General features: G+C 45.6%; 1 protein-coding gene across 10 annotated transcripts in view; it reads left to right on the forward strand.

The window, feature by feature from the left end:
* The window catches only part of PALM2AKAP2 (PALM2 and AKAP2 fusion), a 443,632-nt gene that overhangs the window by 385,567 nt on the left and 36,123 nt on the right, over positions 1–21,942 (forward strand). The gene's annotated exons all lie outside the window — the stretch shown is intronic.

Genomic DNA, 21,942 nt, shown 5'->3' on the forward strand with positions numbered 1-21,942 from the left:
TTGAGCCTGGGGTGGAGATGACCATAGTTTCCTTTCCAAACAAGTTACCATTTTAATTCCTTCAAGAATTGGTCCTAATACTATTAAATTGCTAGGGTTTTCTTGTTGTTTTTACAAAAAGTAAACAGAACCATCTATCTTTATATAATAGCATTAACGATATTGTGAATTTAAGCACAATGCAGATTAAACAGATCTGTAATTTGTGTGCTTGAGATTTCCAGGTCAAAATAAGCTTTGTTCGTGTTGACTTTCAATCACTTTAAATTATTGACGAGCCAGTGCTAATTTACATAAAGCTTTTCAGGAAAATATAAATTTCATAAATTAAGCTATTTCACTGTTCCTTTTTTAGGTTTGCCTTTTGTTTTCTACTATGTTTAGGAAACCAAAAACAGGGGCTATTAAAATATTTACTGCCAAAAATTCAGGGAGTAAAAGAGGGTAGTTATTCCACCACCCTAATACAATCAATAATTTATTCTCTTCTAGTCTTTTTCCCCTATGTTTGCTACAAAATGTAATCCATCTACCTAGATTCTGTTTCCTATTTCATTAACCTCATTGAGTGTTTCAGAAATTATGCCCATGTTCCTTAACGGACACAGAATTTCTATTTGGGGTGAAGAAAAAATTTTATTTTATTTATTTATTTTAAATGTTTATTTATTTTCAAGAGAGAGAGACAGAGCGTGAGCAGGGAGGGGCAGAGAGAGAGAGGGAGACAGAATCCGAAGCAGGCTCCAGGCTCTGAGCTGTCAGCACAGAGCCCGGTGTGGGGCTCCAACTCACGAACCATGAGATCATGACCTGAGCCGAAGTTGGATGCTTAACTGACTGAGCCACCCAAGTGCCCCGAGGGTGAGGAAAAATTTTAGAAATAGTGGTAATGATTGCACTACATTGTGAATGTACTTAATTCCGCCATACTGTATACTTAAGATGATTTTTTTTAAATGCAACTTTTATGTTATATATATGTTATATATATATATTTTCCCACTGGTAAAAAACAAAGTTCAACTGAGTAAACTTGAATAGTGGCCTTATTAAACAAGTTCTGAAATGGGCAGCATCCCATCTAGCAAGAAGAGGGAACTCCAAAAAGTTGCATAAAATGGAAGGTTTTGGGGGCCCCTGGGTAGCTCAGTCGGTTGGGCATCCGACCTCAGCTCAGGTCGTGATCTCACAGCTTGTGAGTTCGAGACCCGCGTCGGGCTCTGTGCTGACAGCTCAGAGCCTGGAGCCTGCTTCAGATTCTGTGTCTTCCTCTCTGCCTGCCCCAACCCTGCTCATGCTCTGTCTCTGTCTCTCAAAAATAAATAAATATTAAAAAAATTAAAAATAAGATAAAATAAAATGGAAGGTTTTTGTAGGAAGGAGGATGGGCAAAAAAGTTTTTAGCAAAAGAAAAGAAAGGATTATTCCAGGCAAGGTCACTTTCCCCTTAGAAGGGCTGGGGATCATATTAGGTAGATTACTTCATCTTCTTTTGGGGGATGGAGAGAGCCCATGTGACATATGACCTCATCGGTATTAAGCCCTGGTTTGGTGACTTGGCCTGGCCCAAGTGGTCCCATGTGGGGCCTCTGGTTTTCTTTTTAACACCACATTGAAAAAAAAGTATATAAAAACTATGCCTCCATGTTGTTTTCTCTTTTTTCTTTTTTGAGAAATAGAGCACTGACAGATTTCAGAGTTTATAATGTTAGGAGAAAATTTTAGTGTGGAGTGCATTTTCCACAAGATTCAAAATCCAAAACTTTTTAATACTGGATTTGGGCTTTGTAATAAGCCTATGGTTTAAGAGGAAAAATTTTAGCAGTGGAGTGGCATGTTATTAAACCTTCAGAAACCTCGGAGATGTCATATTTCAGGCAGAGGTAATTAAAGCCCCTCTAGGAATACAACAGACCCCTAGTGACGTCCTCGACCCCTGGGAAGAAGGGCAGCCATGATGGATGATTGCCCTTGACTGGTAATGACTGATGAATAACTTTTCCAACTAAACTTCCAGTTCACCAACACGAGTGAGGCCAAACCCTGCCCTCAGGGAGCTCCAACAGTAACTGGGTAAGTCCTCTAGAAGGTTGTCAAGGTGTGACAGAGCAATTCATTCTGCTGGGGTGTTTTTGTACAAGGAGACTTCACAGGGCAGCCAGTTTGACCTGATGCCTTGCAGAAAAGCTGAGTGAGAGAGAGGGTACCAATGAGGAAAGTAGATCAGATTTGGAAAGGGTGGTGGGCCCTTAATCCCAGACTCTGGAGTTTCTTTTTTTTTAAGTTTATTTATTTATTTTGAGAGAAAGCGAGCGTGCAAGCGGGGGAGGGGCAGAGAGAGAGGGAGAGAATCCCAAGCAGGCAGAGCCCAGCATGGAGCTCAGTCTTCCAGATGGTGAGATCATGACTTGAGCCGAGCTGAGATCAAGAGTCAGGTGCTTAACTGACTGAGCCACCCAGGTGCCCCCAGGAGTGTCTTTTAAAATATTAGTCCACAGGCACCTGGGTGGCTCAGTTGGTTGTGTCCAACTCTTGATTTCAGCTCAGGTCATGATCTGTTTGGGAGATCGAGCCCTCCATTGGACTCTGTGCTGACAGCACAGAGCCTGCTTGGGATTCTCTCTCTCTCTCTCTCTGCCTATCCCCTGCTTGCGCACGCTCTTTCTCTCAAAATAAGTAAATAAACATTTAACAAAAATAGAGAATAAGAAGTCCAAATGACATCGAGGGCCTCATGAAGCACCATCGCTTGCTTCTTTCGGTTCCTTGTACAGCACCCTAGTCAGAGCTTAGGGAGTTACAGACCCTCAGGAAATGCCTGTGCTGCACTATGGTGGGGGGGACAAGGCCCAGAGCAAACCCTCTGTCTCTGATCTCAAGCATGATCTCAAGCATCCACTGGGGTGGCTGGGGTTCAGATCACAGACTGGGTGCATCTTCCTGGACCACACACCTGATTTCCTTTGCTCCTGGGACATCTGGTCCCAGATGTGGTAGATGGGATGCATTTATGTTCCTACATTCTTAAATATTGCAAAGATGGGTCTAGGCTTGCAGAAACAAAGGCAAGCTAGGTATATGACTCTAATTGGGATGAAGGTCTTAAACACCTCAGATTCTCTCAGGTTATCATTTAGCGTTCATATCCCCACTTTGAAATTAACTGGCCCAGTATATTGTTAAATATGAATTAGTGGAATCAAGACGTGATTTTAAAGAATGCTTTTCATAACAAGTTCAACCATGTTACTGAAAAGAAAATGTGCCAACTTACACATTTTGGCATTGCACAGTGACATTGAGGGAGGCTGACTTAGCGGGGAACTGACAAACCCTTGTTAGCACTGCTGTCTTTATGGGAACAGTCTTGCCTCCCCCCCTTCCCATTCCCCTAATGGCCAAACACCTTGCCAAAATGAGATATACCTGAGTTTTAACCATCTGGGCCAATTCTGAGTTTCAGTGTGTAATCACCGATACAGGGAGCATGGCTTGGGGTTTATTTCTTCACTTTGCATTAGAGGTGTTCAGAAAAACTAAGGGGAAAAAAATGGGAGATTCAGCATTTTAGAATACAACAAAGCGACATCTTGGCTCAAGCCAACCTTTTGGTTCCATCATCTCACAGCTTGAGATGTTTGTTGATTGTGTTCCTGAGCCATCGAAGCTCCCACCTGCAGGCCCAACCCCTGTTGTTTCCTGTTCTTGGATCTCCACCTTCTGCCCTCTCGTTTGGGGAGGGGTCCACATCCGGAATGGACTGGCTTCTCTGGGCTCCCTGCTGTTGTGGTCCAGACCGTGTACAAGCCAAACAGACATGCTTGGGAGTGGCCAGACATTATCTAGAGAATTCCAACCATTCGGCTGAAGAGAAAGTCACTCGCCTAGAGCATTTGGAGGAGAACTCCAAGCATCTCAAGTAGGGGCGGATGGCAGACACAGCCTTCTAAGACTACCATCTGAGATACAGCTAAGGCCTCAAAGTGAATTTTATATTCAGAGATCCATGGCACAGCATGTGTCTTGGGAAAGCAAAACGGGTGTCAGCATTTGCTTCCTTGCTGTGGACTTTGAAGAGCTGGGCAAGCCAGGGCTTAGGTCTCAACTCTGTCACTTACTTGCTTTGTGTCTGTGGGTAAACTACTTAAAGTCGGAGCTTCGTGTCTTCACCTGCGACATAGACATTGTGCCCTACTTCAAGGTATTCGTGTGTGGATTTGTTGAGATAACGTATGGAAATGGCCTGGCAAGTTGCCTACACGTTGTCACGTTCAATTAATAATTGTGACCATTGTCATTCCTATCATTCATATCTCCTGTAAAGGAAAGTGGCACACAGCTAAGCCAGAAAGCACACGGAAGAAGAGTTCTAGTATCAGTTTGGTGTCTGTGGTAGACAAACTCAGAGCTAATCTTCCTTGTTTGATAAGCCTCTAGTCTAGGTTGTTCCAATTTTTAATGCCTAATCTACAGGAGGCAAGGTTACAGTTAACTGCCCCGAGAGACAGGCAGCCTCAGGCCAATCCCAGCTTCACTATTTACTGCTCAGTGTCTTGAGGCAAGTCACTTAAAACTCTGGATCTGTTTCCTTGGCTGTGTGATTAGAGAGGTCAAGAGTCCTGGCCTCACAGGCTGGTTTTGAGGAATAAACGGCACTGTGCATTAAAATCATTTAATGGCAATGGCTTGCATGTCATAATGCTCATTATAAGTTTATGACCACTTGCTCATCAACTCAACCAATACCTTCAAGATCTGTGGGCCCCTGTGTTCCTTCTCTAGTTTCACAAGGTGCATACCCATTGCCGGCTCCAAGACTGAAGCTTCAGTCCTTGCAAGCTGGCTTCTGTGGACCATCGTACCCACGCACCCTTCCGTTCCAGATAGGCAGTTGGTGAGCCTGCACCATTACTGCCTGAGTTATGCCCTTACACCACAGGTATCCATTTGCTCTTCCTGTTTGGTCCACAAATTTTAAAAAGTTCAGATGCCCTGGGGCCACTCACCTCTGACAAGGCCTGAAAAATTCTTTCGTTGGCCTGCCGCCAACATAGAAAGCCAGCGTAAACTGCCTTGTGTTGATGGCTTACCTCGTCCCTGTCATGAGGCCGGCTGCTTTCACATGCTGTCTCTTTTGTAATCTTCATAACAGCCTTAGAAGGTGGATGTGTTGGTTTCTTGTTGCTGCTGTAACAGATTACCACAAAATTAGTGGATTAAAACAATAGATACGTATTCTCTCACAGTTCAGGAGGCTGGAAGTCTGAAATGAGAGATAGGAGGGTTATTTCTCTTTGGAAGCTATGAGGGAGGATGTGTTTCATCCCTCTCTCCTAGCTTCTGGTGGTTGACAGCAATCCTCGGCACTCCTTGGCTTGTGGATGAGTCACTCCAGTTTCCACCCCTGTCTTCAGATGGGGTTTTTCTTCTTGGTTTATCCTTTGTGTGTTTTTTCTTCTTATAAGGACGCCAGTCATTGGGTTGAGGGCCCACTCTACTCCCCTATGACAGCATCTTCACTAACTACATCTGCAAAGACCCTATTTCCAAATAAGGTCACATTCTGAGGTCCCAAATAGACTTGGATTTTGGAGGGGACACGATTGAGCCCACTACAGTAACTATACCCATTTAACAGATGAGGAACCTAGCTTCAGAGAGGAGCATATTCTTTGTATAAGCATCATGCAATCCGTTTGTGACACCAGATGATTCAAACCCTGAACTTCTTTTCCCTAATATTCATGTTCTTCCCATTGAATCACCTGACCACACATAAATAAATAGAGAATAAAAAAAGGGTCCAGAAATCATGGCAGCAAAATGTTTAGCAACAGTCAGCTACCAGATCAAAGGGGGCCTCTAGGGGGTGAACAGGATGAAGCAGAGTCTGCAAGCAAATGGCGTCCCGCTTTCTTGTTGCTGGTTCTCAGACTTTATCCTGTTTCCATAATCAGCATAACTTGTTGGCTCTCAACCATGGGCACTCTGCTCCTGGGATTCCATGGCTGGGCAGAGAGATTCCTCATAAATGAGACATGAGGTAGTTGTCGGGTTCCATTGACATTGAGCAAAGGGCAAGAGCACGTTTCTTAGTGTGAAGCCAAGTGCTCTCCCACAGCTCTCTTGCACCCCATCTTACTGCTCATTTATGCTTATCATGCCTCCCCTAGGGGTATGGAGAATTTCCACGCTTTCCTTCTCCTGCAGAGGTTCCTTCCTGGCATTCAGAGCCACAAAGGCAGTGGACGGAAGCAGGTGACTGGCCCTCAGCTGCCTCCAGAGCTCAGCTGCCCAAACTTTTCCCAGAGTGTGGTCCAGCAGGGCTGGCCCAGTGCAGGATTGGGAGAGCACAGTGCTGGGGGCACAAGGGGAATGTGCTCACCCCTGGTTAAAACACATGACAGAACCAGGGTTAGGTCCTCAATGTTAGGGGCAAGCTTCCCTTGGTTTCAATCACAAATGCAATTCTGGTACCAGGCTCAGAATCCTGTGTAGTCAAGGGTATCGTTTTGCTGCATGAGGTGGGAGTCAGAAAATTTGGACGGGCCTGGCTGAAGCCTTCCTTGCCCCTTGGCTGCCCTTTGCACCTTCCTCTTCTTCAGCAGACCAGTGTCCCCAGCACCTATCCTGATCCAGAATTGCCACTTAGTCCTGGCAGAGCAGGATTCTGAGATTGACCATCTGGACTTTCCTGGAGTTCTGTCTTCCTGCCAGAGAGCACTGGAGTTAGTTGGACCAGAGGTCTATTTACTACACAGTCTGCCTTCACATATGGCTTTGTGCTTCTGAAGAAACCTAAGAAAAGTGAGTGGCAGTTCATAGTGACACATAGTGACCCACCTGTTCTGGGGGGGGGGGGGTTTAAACCTTCCAGAACCTTCCAGCAGTTCCCCTGCAATCCATTGGTAGCTGATTCAGTAGGACCAAACCTTTTTCCTGTTGGTAACTGGTGGATCCTTTTGTTGAGTTTTCTTGCAGCTCACCAGTTATTTCATTTTAAAAGTACCTCTTGATTGTTGTGTTTTCCTTCTGTCTCCAGAATTGTAAGTGTAGGCTTGGGGAGATGAAGGCATACTCTGCAATGCCTCCTGCCTTTGAGTGGGGAAGAGCTTGGTGGGTGAGTCTACTCTGGAACTCGACTCCTTGCTGCCTGAGGGCTGGGAACTGGGGGCACAGATGGGAAGGGATCCCAAGGCAGAATTGCCACTTGGGTCCACGGCCAAGGGTTCAGGATTGCCCCAGTGCAGTTACCATCCGTCTCTAAAGTGCTCAGCATTTACTTCATACATTAATAACAGACGAGGTGGTTTTGCTTACAGCATACTAGGTTTGGCAAACCCACGGTATTTTTTTCCAAATACTATTTTTAAAACCTTACTCAAAGCTTTACAGTACTTTACTAGAACAACAAATTGATTTAAAGTCACTGTGTGTGTGTGTGTGTGTGTGTGTGTGTGTGTGTGTGTGTTGTGTCTACCTGTCTGTCTGTCTTGTAGGTGGATGGGAAGGTTTACTAGACGGACTCATCTGCACATTTAAGTTGAACGGAGAAAAAAAAAAAAAAGACTGTTGTTTAGAATAATACATAAAGTCAGCCTCCAATTTTTGTTCTCTCCTTGACTGCTCAGGCCTTTGGAAATTTTTCACAGGTGTTTTCCTATGACATATCTTGGCTGTGACATAGTTTATGAAATTCTATGACATTTGGCTTCCCAAGAGGAATTGGTTACTCACATCGTGGTTCACAACTTTTCTGGGAAGAGGAAGCTCATGGAAGGAAAATATCCATACATGACAGTGGAGTCAATTACTTATCTTTGATGAAAAAGGAAGATTATATTGCCCCAAGTTGCAATAGTGAGAGCCTGCTGCTAAAAGTATAATGTTACCACAGCAAGAAAGCACAGCTTCCTTGAGGGCAGGCTACGTTTGGATACACATTCGTCATCATGACTGAGTGAAGGCTTTAGTATTCATTGTGCAGAGAGAAAATGGAGATTAAGAGGCACTGCAAAACCTAACAAGTAGCCAAGCCTTGGTCTATTTTAAGTCTAAATGTATTTAAAATTTTTTTAATGTTTATTTATTTTTTGAGGGGGGGGAGGGGCAGAGAGAGAGGGAGACACAGGATGCAAAGCAGGCTCCAGGCTCCGAGCCGTCAGCACAGAGCCCAACATGGGGCTCGAACCCATGAACCGTGAGATCATGACCTGAGCTGAAGTCGGACAGTTAACCAACTGAGCCACCCAGGCGTCCCTAAGTCTAAATGTATTTACAGTTCAAATGTGTAACATACATACATACCACATCTTCTTTATCCATTCATCCATCTGTCGATGGACATCTGGGCTCTCTCCATAGTTGGGCTGTTGTTGCTGCTATTAACATTGGGGTGCATGTACCCCTTTCAATCTGTATTTTTTTTAAATCTTTTGGTAAATACCTAATAATACAATTGCTGGATTACCTGAAGGTTTTTATTGTTACAAGATGGCAGTGCATTTCTTCTAAAGCTTTGCCCTCCACGATACGCTATGATGTCACCAACATTCCCGCAGAAGATAAGAGTAATAGTGTCTGAGACAGCAAGCAGAGGGACCCTTTGAGTCTAGGATCCTTGGTGGAGGGGGTTCCTAAAGACTCAGGGCAGAAATGTAGTGAATGTCAGGCATTGTGGCACTGCACTGGTCTGCTAGGTTTTTTCAGCCCCTTTCCCTTAGAGGGTCGTTACTCATCTTCACATTCTGGAAGAAAGCCAGATTCTGGTTCTGGAAGGAAGCGTAACACGGACCGTAAGGATTCTGGATTTTCCTCCCTCCTAAAGCCAACCTTTTGAGCAGTGCTGGAGGCAGTCAGAGGGTACACTGAGTGATTGCAGGGTATAATGTGAAGGGTAAGGGCTTGGAAGTTGTTGAACTATTTCTCTCTCTGTAGAATAATGTTTTTTTGTGGGAATAAATAAGATCATGGCACATGACATAGCTTGGTAGTCCATACATCCACGTGTGGATTCTTGCCAGCTCCCTGCTTTGTGGCTTTTAGTGCCCTGAGCACCAGGGAGGTACAGCTGACTGAATTGCCTAAAGTCTTTCTAAGCAAAGTTGCTATGCTGTTCCCTTCTCATCAATTTTCCCTCAATAAATTAAGGACTGGGCGAGTCTTAGTTTCCCACACTTTACCCCAGTTAGAGATCCCTTTGGGTAAACAGGCTATTTTTAATTATGAATATTCCCGTCACGTTCACATCTAAGTGTAAATTGCTTTAAATACTGGCCTCCTTGCTGCTGTGTGGAGTCATGTGGAGGTGGGACTTGGGGTGGACCTACCTGAACGGTAGGGGAGAAGGCAGCCATGACCACTTAGAAGGGACATTTAGAGGTGCTGAGACACTGGCTTCCTTTGGTGTGTGCCTTGCGTTGGACCTTGGAGCAGTTTGAAAAGCTGCAAACCCCCAGCTCCCCTCTGTTCTGGGAAGCATGTGGAGGGAGCTTTCCCAGCCCTGACCTCTCCCCTCCTCCCTGGTTTGTAATTCCATGCAGCAGGCTGGGTCTCACCATTTTTGAAGCCAGCCTCTCTCCACAATGCCTGCTTCCATCTAGTTCCTTCCGATCTCAGCAGATCTGCTTTGGAACATTCTGTCACACGAAGGTATATACATGGGCTGGCCACACTTAGCAGAATAAACTCCTTCGGCGAAAGAGTTATAGTTCTGACAAGGGGAACGTCTGAGGCAGCCGAGTTCCAGCTGGGAATCCTTGAAATCTCTCTTGGCACACGTATCAAGCAGTTTCAAAGCCTGAGGCTGCTGCTGCTGCTGCTCCCATTTGCTGGCTTGCTTCCTCTCGGCTCTGCCCTCACGGTTACCAGACTCAGAACAGCCCAGCGCCTCACCTTTGCCCAGGGTTCACGCCGACATCACAGAACCGCAAGGATTAGGAGCAGAAAGGAAGTGAATTTTGAGGGTTCGCCTGGCTTGGGTGTCTCATTTCTCAGCCCAGAAAACTGAGACCCAGAAAAGAAACCCGGCCTTGCAAAAGTCACGTAGCAACAGGTGCATGGTTTCAAAGACCACCGGTTTCTGCCTCCCGTTTGCTGTCACACTTCCCAGGTTCCCCCCTGAACTGCCCACTGTGCCTCCCAGGGCAGAGCTCTGCTCTCCGGGTGGGATTCGTGAATTCCAGCCGGAGCTCTGTTCTTGACCAGCTGTGTGACCCTAGGGAGGGCTTGGCTGCATGGGCTGGGGCGTGCCCCTCTTTGGACTGGATGAGAAGCCTCACCTTGCCGTTGGTGGAGGAATAAACAGAGAAGATATGACTGGCACCCAGTAGGGGTGCAACAGATATTTGCTGAATGATGGCTTAGCAGCGTCGATCTCCTGCAGACACCAGGCCCTGGGCCCTCACAAACTGCACTCTGTTCCCCAGCCAACCAGGACCAAGTTTCAAAATGGCTTCGTTCCCCCCAGTGCCAGACACCCTCAGAGACTGAGAATTTTTCCCTCTGCTTCGGAGTATAAAGCGCTTTTCTGGAGCACCCAACTGTGGCTTTGCCACAGAGTCTTCCTAAACTCCATCCGATTTTTGCAACCAGAAGGAGGGGTGTGTGTGTGCGTAAGTGTACATATGCGTGTGCACAAGTGTGAGTGCATGCGTGTGCATGCATGTGTGCGCGTGTGTGACTGAATGTGTGCATGTGTATTCACTTCCTGGAGCTGCCATCACAAAATACCACAAACTATATGGCTTAAGCAACAGGAATTTACTGTCTCATAGTCCTGGACACGGGAAGTGCGAAAGGTGGCAGCGTGGTTCCTTTTGAGGACGGTAGGGAAGGGTTTCCCAAGCCCCTCTCCTTGGCTTATGGGTGGCTGCCTTGTCTCTTGTATCTTCACGTGGTCTCTCTTCTAGGTATGTCTCTAAGTCTCTTTTTATAAGGGTACTAGTAGATTAGGGCCCACCCTAATGATCATGTGACTTGACTACTTCTGTAAGACCCTGTCTCCAAAGAAGGTCACATTTTGAGGTACTGTGTGTTAGGACTTATACCTAGGAAGTTGGGTTCCATCCCATAACAGTGAGTGTGTGTGTGTGTGTGTGTGTGTGTGTGTATAGTGAAACATAGCATCTCAGACTCCAGTCAGAAGCATGCCTGCTATTTATGGGGCACCTAGCTGGCCCAGTTGGTAGAGCATGTGACTCTTGATCTCAGGGTTGTAAGTTCAAGCCCTGTATTGGGTATAGAGATTACTCAAAATCTTAAAAAAAAAAAGAGAGAGAGAGAGAGAAACATGCCTACAAATTAGATAATAGTACTTTATTATTATTTTTTCTTCTTTATTTTATTTTATTTTATTTTTTAAAGTTCATTTATTTGTTTTTAATAATCTCTACACCCAAGGTGGGGCTCAAACTCACAACCTCAAGCTCAAGAGTCACATGCTCCACCGACAGAGCCAGCCAGGTACCCCTAGATCATAGTACTTTAAGAGCACATATCATTCTCTCTTTTGTGAACAGGGAAGATTTAAAACAACTATTTTTTATAAACCTCCTCATGGAAGCAGAGGGGGCAGATGTGATGATGTCGAAGGTCCTAGGTACCACTCTTGCCTCATGGCTTGAAAACGTGTCTTCGTGGAAGGCCCTCGTCTGCTTTGTCACTCTCTAGCAGAGCAATGCCACCCTTGGTGTGTAATTTCCCCACCTCGTTTTTACTTTAGACTGTCAAGTAGCGTCTTGAAATACCTCTGACTGTACCAAAGAACATTCCAATTATTCCAAAGGGTACACAAATTCAGAGTTTCCACACTATTCCCTGATGATTTGGTATCACCGAGTTAGCCCTTGAGAAACTCCTGGATATTTCTAAATAAGTTTCTGCATATTATAGGTGTTGTTTAGATGTTGTAAATAGTTGTATAGTATACGTTTAGCTTTTCTTCCAAAAGACTCTGCCTGAGCTCCATCCACTCTGATTATTCTTTCCTTGACTTATATTCTCGAGAAGGTCCAGGGAGGTCTGCTTTGCTGGCCAACCCGCAGACCACTGGGGAGTCCGGCCACCAACTCGGGGCTGCCCGCCTGATTTACCAGGAGAAACGGCTCCCAAACTGCTCCTGAACTTGCTGGCTGTGCAGGACCATGCTTGGCGTTTGCTGTCCTCTCCCTGTAAATATCCATTCTCTCTGTCTTCTCCAAAATGAATCCTTCACAGCCGTGCAAGGACCTGCATTCTGACTGACTTTCTCAGCCAGCCCCTGAGTTAAGCCAATTGTTCTTCTAGGTCAACCTAAGTCTGGGGACCAGGTGGATAGAACCTGGGGGCAGTGTTGGGGGCCAGTCTGAATACCTGGGCAGGGGGACTTACATCATCACTCATTAGCTTTAGTGTGTAATGCTGGGAGTCTGATTCTGTGGTACAGAGCAGGGGGGTGTTGGTGACACTTGTGTCCACCCGAGGTACGTAGGGATCTGGTTTTTTGGCTGCCCTTGTTTGGTGGCAGAAGATGACTGGTTACCTCTGAGAAAACGGAGCCACTTCCCCCAGACACATCTTGAAGTAACAACACTCATCCCAGACTTCAAATTCCTCTGTCCTACTTCAGCGTGAGAGACCGTGTAACCCTTTAAAATCTATCTTCCAAAGACCATTGAAGGACATAAAAAGTACTTGTGAGATAAACTTCTGAAGTTAAAAAGTGTTGGCCACAAAATTGCATGTAGTGTCTGGTCTCCACTATATTAAATACATATTTCTAAAAAGAAGACTAACTGGGACGCAATAAAATATTAACTGTTTTCCTCTGAGTGGAAGGAAGATGAATAATTTGTATTTTCCAAATTTTCTACAGTGAGCGTTTGTTACTTTACAGACACACAGGCACATATATCTACTCTAAATCTATTTACAGTGTTATGTATATTATATATAATATTATATATGTATTGTATTTATAGTATATATAATTTTACTGGATCTTCGGGATCTTTCAGATTTTTTGCTACCTCAGCATCGCCAGGATATTAATTCCCTGCTTGCCCGAGGCCGGTCTCTGACTTTCTAAGAAGACAGTGGTAACTGGTTCTGATGGACAGGGTGGAGCTCCTGGGGCCCTCTGAGCACCTGGGGAGAAGGCTGGGGTTGCCTCTGGCCGGTGCCTGCCCTCCAGGCTCGGCCTCTAGGGAGGGGCCAAGGTTCTCTGAAGGAGGTTAAAGCCCTTCTTTGTGTGAATGGCCTTTTAGGGAGCAGAGGGAGGGGCGGCTGTGACATCACAGGCTTCAGTCAGGAGGCTCGGAAGGAATTTGTCCTGCTTGAGCCAGTGCGCAGGAATCCGTCTGGAAAAAGAGGCAGTTCCGACTGGGGACGTTTGAGACACGCACTGTGGGCAGGGTAAGCCGAGTCTGCTGACCTATCTTACTGTCCTTTTCTTTTCTAATCTGGAAGGAACGGGTTCCTTCCCGGGGCCCGTCCTGGTGGAGGGGGACTCAGAGTCGGGACTGTAGGGCTGTGCTGCGGAGTCCTTTCCCTCTAGAGGCAGAGTGGGCAGCTGAGCTCCGACTGGCGACTTGCTTCTCTTGGAAATCTCGTCAACCCCCCCAGCTTGCAAGTTAAATGGCAGAGAGGAAGCGCGGCACCAGGCGTCTAGTGCGTGCAAAGATGCACACATGTGGCACACGAGGCCGGGACGATGGTGCGTGAGGGTGTCTGCGAAAGAGAACCTGTGTGTCTGTCCTTGTCCGGAGTAGAAGCAAGCGACCCAGTGACTCTGGTAACTGGTTTTCTAGTTAACGCCTTGTATTTATTTGGTCTGTAACGAGGCCGAGCTGTGGGACCCGCCACGTTCACGGAGTGACTCGGGGCTTTCTGGGGAATGTGTGTGCCTGTGTCCTGTAGGAGCCCAGGGGGTGGGAAGAGAACCTCATCAGCTCCGTTCGTGTGCACAGTGTCATCTGTGGACAAAGGGTTAAGCTCAGAGGCTTCTGGCACCGTTTCCTCTTTTCTCTTGGCTCTCTGCCTCAACATAGTGGATTTGTGCTGGGTCCACAGTGGTGCTCAGCTTTTGCTCTCTGCCATTAGTGGTTGGCCAGGCAAGAACCCAAGATCCTGAACTATTTTAAAACCAAGAGGGACACAGCTGAGTTATAAAGAACTAAAGCCGGACTTGCTTTTGCTTTCAGCAGAATTAGTTACCCTAGAAATTTCTGGCTGCAGGAGCCAGAGTTCCCTCTGAGGCCTTGATGTTGGTTTATTCTGGAGGTGGGGACTGCCCTGTAAAATCGTCTCATGGAGTAAAGGGCCTCTGGGGAGAAGAGCATCTGAGGACTCCTTGACAGAGCTCGGAGTTTGTTGCATTGAGGAGGAAGTGAAGCTTGACCTTCTTGGAGCAGAAACGAAGCATCTTTCCTCAGTTGGGGCAACCCTAAAGCCTCCCAGCCATTCCCAGTCACTCCTGTGGGGAGTGGATCTCCAGGCAGCTGAAAGAAACAAACCTTTCACCAGTTGCTATAGAAAAGGAAACAGCTTCCTTCCTCCCTCCAACCCCCCTGGCTCCCCACCCCCATCTTCAGTTGCTTTCACGGAAAGCCCAAGCTGTAAATGTGTTAATCAAACGACACCTTGACATATTCCAGATGTGCAGCCTGACATCTGAGCGGGTGACTTTGGAGCTGGGTTAAGGGGATACTATTAATAGGGCAGGCTGTGGTCTCGGGGAGACTCCATGACGCTATAAATTGACCACTTTCCTTCAACAGAAGTGTGAGCCAAGACGTAGTTTGTTTCCAGTGAAGGAAGGTTCTAGAAGTATTTTCATCCCATCTTCAAGCCCGTATCTATACTCTAAGGCTGTATCTGTACTCTAAGCCAGAGAGATAGCCGGATGGTGATGCCATAGAAGCTCTCAGCAAGAAAGGCTGGGCCTGTAAGAGCAGGAACATCTTTTTAGAACTGTCCCAGTCATATTTAGCTGTAATGCTTCACGGCAGGAGGTCCAAGAGCCATTGTTAGTGTTAGCTCCCTGGATCAGGGGTCAGAGCATTTAACCCTGAGTCCGCCTGGTCTGACTTTAGCCTGCAACTGCCCAGGAGTGCTCAGGGTCTTTAAGTCTGGCATGTTTCCATCAACCAGGAAGGGATCCTTCTCAGGGAGTGATGAGGCTTCTGGCTTCCCACCGTCAACCCAGGCCCCTGGTCCTCTAGGCCGGAAGAAGCGCTGCGAGGGGGCAGAAGAGGAAAGGCCTTTGGACTGGAATATGGCCCAGGCTATCACCTCTCCCCTCCTCTTCCTGGCCGAAGCCTGAAGCCAAACCAAGGAAGGAAGCAAGGCATTCTCAGACATTCCCATTCTCTGCTCCCTCACAAGGCTGGGTGGAAAGGGACTACTCAGAGGCCCTCCGGCACTTTCTCCGGCCTGCCCCCAGCTTGCCATCTTCAACAGGGAGGGTCTGAGGAGCTGCAGGCCAGCTGCTGAGGAATTTGGGCACTCCCAGTTTTCTTCATAAACTCTTTCTAGCCAGCCCGGTGTGTGCTGTTGTACAGGGCTGGGATTTTCTTCTGACTTAGCACTTCCTTTGCCTCGTACTTTTTTCTCTTTTTGGAGATTTCCTTGGAAATCTCTGCCTCCAAGGCTGTATGCTCCTTGCTGCAGAGTAGGGACCACCCCAGAGCTCAGGGGACCCCACCCCACCAGGGCCCTGCCCAAAGCTTACCACTCAGCAGGTTCCCAGGGCATGCTTATCCTCATAGGAATGCACTTTGACCTCTTCAGCCTCTGGGCTCCCCTCCCACACTCCTGAAGTTCCCTCAGCTTAGGGAGTCCCTCTGCCCCAGATCTCCAGACCTTAGCTCCAGTCTGGTCCCTCCAACTCTGCTAAAGTTCAGGAGAGTAATGTGGACATCTTTGCAGCCTCCATGAGCCGGGTTGCATCCCTTCCTTCCATTTATCTTCGTGATAGAAATAACAGCCAGGAAGTTGAGTCCTGTAAGAAGCATTTTAGATGGTTCCACCACATGGACCACAGAACCAGTTCTCTGCTGTGAGAGCAATTGCGCCCTGTGTACTCAAAACTCGACTTAGGAAAAGAGAGAAAGGGTAAGAAGGGAAAACGGAGATGCTCTCTGGTTTCACAGCTATGCGGAAGTTTTATTTTATAGCCACGCCTCTGTTCCCTGGCCAAGAATGAGTTTGTATTTTTGGTGGAACTTAAAAATAACTGGATTAAAGGATCAGGTCACCTATTACCTGGGGAAAAGTCTTTATAATTTAAATAGCATGGCCTTAGTAGGAAGTAATCTGGGTTATTCAGAGTAGGAAGCTGGTTGTGCAGCCTGCGGCTGATGTTTGAGTGATTTGGGTCACACCAGGCATTTAGGCTAGGAGCCTGGGAGGTCACAGCTGGTAACGGGCTGTGTCAAGAGGTAACAGCCTGAGGGTGCTGGGGAGGTGGGTGGGGAAGCTGTGAATGCATTTGAGTAGAAGTTACAGCTTCCTGCTTGTCCTTGTAGCAAAGGACACCTTTTTGGTAACCCCCTGGTCCCAGCCATATCTGCTAAGGAAAATGTACCTCCTTCAAGTTCTTTCAGCTCATGATACGCCCAGCAGCAGATGCAAGGAAGAGAGAGCACACTGGCGTCCATCACCCCAGCTGGGCAGCTGTCAGGACCCTGATGTGTTTTCTGGGCAAATTACACAGTCTTCTAGAATCTCGCTCTGTGGTGTTGGGAAGGAGTCACAGCCTTTATGCATGGTGTCTATTGCAATGTCTGGGATGTGGGGTATTAATATTTTGCCCCTGGGTTGTCGTGGAGGAAGCAGAGGACTCTCCTCAGCTGCCGGCTGGAAAGGTAAAATTCCCAGACGGTGCAGGAAGTCAGCACCCTCATTTCTAACTAGGGGGCCTACAGGGAGAGCAAAAGAAAGGAAGCTGAAACTAAGTCTCCAGGAAGTCTGTCTCAGTTCCTTTCTGAATAAATGGTGGGGAGGGGTCTCTGACTTCTGAAGCCAAATTGCGTGTCTCCCATCACTTCTAGAGATACAGGTGTGCAAACGGTCAACCAGAAAGCCAAGTGAATACTCTTTAAATCTATCCACCCTTCTTAACATAGCCCTAATCATTTTGGAAGCCTGCTGTCACTGAGAACACTTTTTGAAGTATTAGGAGAGAATTTGGAAGAACTGGCCTTCAAATCCTGTCTTTGCCACTTCCTAGCCAGGTGATCTTGGGAAAAAATCTTTCAATTTCTCTAAACCTCATATTCTAAAGTTTTAAAACTAAAGTTTTGCATACAAAAGGGCCTCGTTGCAAGTATCATCCCAGATCGTGTATGTTTGTGTACTATGAACAGAGTGTGTCCACAGTAAAATGGAGATGTGACAGGGCACCTGGGTGGCTCAGTCGGTTGGGCATCCGACTCCTGATCTCAGCTCAGGTCACGATCTCACAGTTTGTGGGTTCGAACTTCGCACTGGGCTTCATGCTGAAGCCTGCTTGGGATTCTCTCTCTCCCTCTCTCTCTGCTCCTCCCCCATTCTCTCTGTCTCTCCAAATAAATAAACTTTAAAAAAAATGGAGATGTGACACTCACAGTGTGCCCACCAAACAGGCTCATTGTGCTGCCTCATTCACTTGTACATCTGTGCAGCTAGTAGTGTATTGGCAATGGTCCAGGTTCTGTTCAGGCCAATGTGTGACCCCTCCTCTGCTTCTGATGTGACTGGAAAAGATTAGGGAGGTTAGAGATGCCTTAGGTCTGACTTCTAGCCTTGCCTCGGCCTTTCCCCTGTAATTGCCTCATGTGGATTTCTTCTCAAAATGAAAACTTCCCCATCACGCCCTGCTCCTCCCCACAAAAAGTCAACCAGCTCCCAGAGAGAATTTAATAATGGTCATTTACACTTCCGTGTAAAATTGCTTAATAATAAGGAACATTTGCATTAAACACTTCGCGGTATACATAGTACTTTTAAACACATTATCTACTCTAATTCCCGAAACAGATTTGAGAGATCTTGTTACAAGTCCTGCTTACAAAGGAGTTACAGTCTGCCAAGGAGAGTCCCATGATTGTCTTGCATAGGGTCTGGCAGAACTTTCATAGGCGATCCCGGGCACTACCCATATTGTAAACTAACCCATACTAATTTGTTTTGCATAACTATTAAACACGTTTTGGTAAATAGCGGCAGCTTGAGACACAACCTGGCTACCGAGTTATAATAAAAGCACGTCTTGCACTGAGTTCTGGCACCCATACAGACGTTTATTAAGCAACCCTTTGTAAAAGTAGGCATAAAACCTACTGTCTGTAACCTCAAAGAAATCCCAGCTCCTGAAGATTCTAGATGCTCCAGCCCCACCTTGCATGAAGACAGGTTTTACAAGGCAGGATTCCCTTACCCTATAGGGGTTAATAAACCATTAAAGTCCTCTGAACCTAAAGGCAGAGAAAGAGCCATTTAGCTTTTAGGCTCAAAGCACCATCCCTAAGGGTGTACGAGTCCCCTTCCCCTGCCCTGCTCACTCTGTCTGGAAATCTATTTCGGGAAAGGACAGAGAACATCTCTAATCCGCAAATTTGAACACTACCAACTTCACCAGATTTCCAGTTTTTATCATGCTAATTGACAAGCCACTAATTTCACTGATGAAAACCCATTTCTCACCTTAATGATGCCAGTTGGCAATGCCTCAGGGGGCCGTGGGAGTTAAAGAGAGCCAAACTACCCAGGAAGGAAGCCATCTATGGAGCTTGGAATTTCTGATTAGGTCCTGGTTGACCACTCCTAGAGTGTATATTCCCAGTTAGGTTGGCTCTCTGCTTCTGAATGTAATTTAAACTAATTTCAAACACACACATACAGCTGTATTATATTGTCTCTGCCCACATCTTCTAAAGTAAATAGTAGACGTCCTGACCAGCTATTAGCTATTTGGGGAAGCCAGTAGGCTGGCAGGTATTATGTGTCCTGCTCTACCAGGCCTCCGCCTGGAGGGTTCGCAGGGGCAGTCCAAAGAGGGTGCCCCTTAGCACCCTTTGAAAATCCAGTTTGCTCGGTTTTGTTTTTGTTTTTGTTCTGTTTTGCACTGAGGCACAGTTGATTTCAGAAGGACTTCCCAGTCCCCTTGATGAGTGTGTACTTTATCTGAATCCGGAATCAGGTTCACCTTATCTGAAGCATAGGGAAAAGTCCAGTCTTTTTAATCTTCGAAGGGAGCAATGAGCATTTGTTGGTTTGAGCAAGACATCATTTAATGACACCAAGCCCAGATTCCTGCCACTTCTGTTTACCTGGTGTAGTTTACAGGTGGCTTTGATTGTATCAGGCCATCTTGCATGAAGGTAAATTCCTCCAGTTGAGAACAGAACTCAGGAATTTGCTCCTTTGTTATAACTGTTGCCTAACTTTCCAAAAACTCAGGATCTCTGAGGCATGGTTGTGAATCAGTAAGTCAGGGTTCTCTCTTTAATTACTTCTACCTTGATTAGGGTGTAGAGCTGCTACTCTCTGAAGTACATGGAACAGAGTGTCAAGAAAAATGTTCTGAATTTATGGAAAGAAGCGGGAGGAGCCCCCTTGTAACGAGAAGGAGAGAGAGCCGCTTTCCTGTTTACACCCTCCAGTGCCTAGATTTTTTACACAAGTGTATTGGAACGGAATCATGTCTCAGTACATTGGGACTCCAAACTCTGACTTTTAATCAGTAATCAGCATTTGTAAAATCTTAGTTTGACCCATCATAGAAGATATTCAAGGCACGAGACTCATCATTTCTGACGAAAAGCTAATGGTAGTCTTTTTGACATTGCGAAAATGTATTGTCACAAGCCGTTCTTAGACTTTGAAAGTTTTGAATTGGAACACTTGCTACTTCAGAAAGTGTGCCTTGAAAAGGGTTGGTATACTTTTTAAGTTCTGAGAGAGAAGAAAACGCTGGCAGAGCATCTCCTAGCTCATTGTCCGGCGCTTGAATGGACGTACCCAGGAGAAAGAGACAGCGTGCTCTTGGGCAATGCTGTGGAGGGGGTTCAGGACCTTCTATCCCTGTGATTAGCAACAGGAGAGAACTATAGGCAAGTTTTTCACTCCTCCTGACAAGACGAAATAAACTCCAAAAGAGACTTAGGGCTTCCTAGGAAGTCCAATTTTTGTTAAGAAAAAAAATGTCTCCTGGAGCTTATTGTTACTGCTAATCTCATTATGACCCCACAAAATAAGCTTCCTGCATGTTTAATGAATGGATTAATGACCAAATGAGCTATAGAATGAATTATTTGCCTTTTAAATTCCTTTAATGCTATGCCACCCTCTTTCCTCTTATGCCAACTACTCTAAAATACTTTATGTTCAATAGGGCAGTGATTTTCAACCATTTTTCAGTTCCAGCAACTTCCTACCATTTTCCTATCTTCCCTCCTCCGCCCCCAGAAGCCAAAAAGGATACAGGAAAAGCTCTCCTTATTCCCATAAAGACTGTTAGCAGTAAATCATTGACTAAATGAAGCTGGGGTGGGAGACTCACAGATAATCTGTCTCTCACTGTAGCAGTGCCTTGTGTCTCTTTTTGTTGGTCTCTTTATTCCAGTAATAGCTTTCCATGGAGTGGGCTAATTTTGACGTAGGTTTGTTTGAAATTGAATGGCAGCCAGTAAGTGGCAGGCATTCAAATTTTCTGTAATTCTTAGGGTGCCTGGGTGGCTCAGTCGGTTAAGCATACCCCTCTTGATTTCAGCTCAGGTCATGATCTCCTGGTCATGAGATCAAGCCCCGAGTCAGGCTTGGTGCAGAGCACAGAGCCTGCTTGGGACTCTCTTTCCCTGCCCCTCCCCCACTCATTCTTTCTTTCTCTCTCTCAATAAATAAATAAAACTTAATATTTTTTCTGTAATTCTTAACGGCATAGATATTACTGGTGATTGCCTTGCCAAAAGAAAGTCTAGTTAATGTTTTTAAAAGGCAGTAAAAATGTCTTTGACATGACTCTTGATGTCATTCTAAAGATAAAAGAACCATTAGCTAATAATGGTAAAAAAATAAAATAAAATAAAGATATTAGCATTATAAATATTAATGGTATTAAGGGACCAGATTTGGACAAAGACCAGAACTAGACTGGAAGTTCATCCAAGACCAGAAGGTATTGACAAAAGAATCATTGTTACCTATTCCTAAAGAAGGAACATATATTTCTTGATTGATTTAAGTCTACAGGAGAATGTAAAAAATGAAGAGTGAAAGAAACCACCTGTTCATGGGTGACCTTCCAGCTCATGGATGACCTTCTAGGTCATGGATGACCATGAGAGTTTTCAGCATTCTGACAGAAGTGCAGAGCATGTAGGGTAAACTCTCATGCTGTTTAAGTCTCATGAACAAATCCATAATTATGAACCTTCCTTGGAAGTGTTTTGAAATGAATCTCCTGAGAATCATCCTGAGGTGGTGTTTTAATATTATGTTCTAAGAGTTTAAAATTGTTCACAACCGATGCAAATGAAAATGGTACCATCTTGCAGTTTTGCATTGTACTATGTAATACGAGGCATACTCTAGACTCAAGAGAGGAAGACAAACCTGACCAAGGTGTCAGTGAAATTCTTGAGGGACACTCAAATTAAGCTTACAATTTACCACTGAATTTTCTGAGATAAACCAGAATCCTTGGGTATGAAAAAAAATCCTCCTAGAATTTGAAAATTAATTTTACTAATGCCAAAAAAGAAATCACATGGGATTGGTGAAAATATAGGATTTATTTCAAAACATTAAAAAGATGTGGTTTTTCTTATTTAACAATAAGATTGGAGCTATCACATATAGTGCATTTTAGGAACTGGAGAATTGCTGCTGGCTACGAACTTTTCAAAGCAGCCCTCACTCCTTAACTAAGGAGTGTTGTTTTGATGTAGTCCCAGAGAACAGAACTATACAGTCAGTGGCTTT

This window comes from Panthera pardus, unplaced genomic scaffold (assembly GCF_024362965.1).
Source record: "Panthera pardus isolate Hobbes unplaced genomic scaffold, ASM2436296v1 HiC_scaffold_20, whole genome shotgun sequence".
NCBI lineage: Eukaryota > Metazoa > Chordata > Mammalia > Carnivora > Felidae > Panthera > Panthera pardus.